The sequence below is a fragment of the Echinops telfairi genome, unplaced genomic scaffold, assembly GCF_000313985.2.
Source record: "Echinops telfairi isolate 266 unplaced genomic scaffold, ASM31398v2 ScPeMD7_1713;HRSCAF=2227, whole genome shotgun sequence".
In the NCBI taxonomy this organism is placed as follows: domain Eukaryota; kingdom Metazoa; phylum Chordata; class Mammalia; order Afrosoricida; family Tenrecidae; genus Echinops; species Echinops telfairi.
The window spans coordinates 11,472,873-11,474,278 of record NW_022105611.1 but is presented as its reverse complement, the minus strand read 5'-3'; positions in this window follow the sequence as shown (position 1 = coordinate 11,474,278).

The window sequence follows — 1,406 nt, the reverse complement described above, 5'->3', positions numbered from 1 at the left end:
TTTTAAAAATAAATGTGCGTGTATAAACAAGAGTATGAAGACCAATAGTGTGACTCACTCTAGTTCTAAATGAAAGGGAGCCCTGGTGGTATAGTGGTTATACATTGGGCTGCTTAATGCAAGATCAGTATTTCAAAACCATCAACAGTTCCTTGGGAGAGAGACTGGACTTTCTACTTCTGTAAAAAAATATATACTCTTGGAACTCACAGGGGCACTTGGAAACTACCCTCCCTGTCGGGTCGCTCTGAGTCAGCATCTACTCTATGGCCATGATTTTTTGTGTTTTGGGGTTTTTTTGTGTGTGTGGAGTGGTTGTTTTGGTGTTTTGGAGTACTAAAAGCTGCAAACCTGAAATAAAGTGAAAACTGATGGTAAGAGAAATTCATAGGAATAAATGGAAAGTAGAGAAAATAGTATGAGTTAACCTAAAAGACTTTTATAAGTGTTTCTCTTAATTTACTAAAAATGACAATTATAACACTATAATTGATTGTCTATTGCTATTCATAAAGCTTTAATTGGTTAATCCTTCAGTAGACCGACCACCTACTCATCCTTCCTAGTCTGTGTTAGCCTGGACCTCTATCAGACCTGGTCTCCCACAAGTAGTAATCCTGGTGGAATTTGAAATACTGGACCATAGCCTTCAGTATCACGACAACACCCAAACCAGTATAGTAAGCCAAACAGATGAGTGGCATGCAAAATAATGAACAATAGGCAAACTATTGAAGACTGTAGGAAGCACTAAAAGAAGCTAGAAGGCATACACAGAATTACAGTACAAAAACAAAACAAAACCCTAATTGACCTTCAACCACTTCAAGAAGTAGCATATGATCAAGAACCATAGCACAGAAGGAAGAAGCCCACGCTGCACTGGAAGCATAATAAAACAGGAAGGTGCCAGGAACAGATAGAATATCAAGTAAGATAGCTAAGGGGCCAACAAGCTGGAAGAGGTGCATATTTGTGCCCATACCAAATAAAGGCAACCCAACAGAATGTTGAGCAATGCCATTAATATCCTATGCAAGTAAAACTTTGTTAAATATAATTCAAATAGTGGTTGGAGCAGTATTTCCACAAGAACTGCCAGACATCCGACCTGAATTCAGAAGACAAAGAACAAGGGACACATCACTGATGACATCAGATGGATCTTGGCTGAAAGCAAAGAATACCTGAAAAATGTTTGTGTTTTATTGACTATGCAAAGGCATTCCATTGTATGCAAAGGCATTCCATTGTATGGATGATGACTATACATAACATTGTAAAGAATTAGAATTAAAGAACACTTCATTGTGCTCATGGGGAAACAAAAGGCAGTTGTTCATACAAAACTAGGGGATATCAAATTGTTTAATGTTAGAAAAGATGTATATAGGCAATGTATTTGT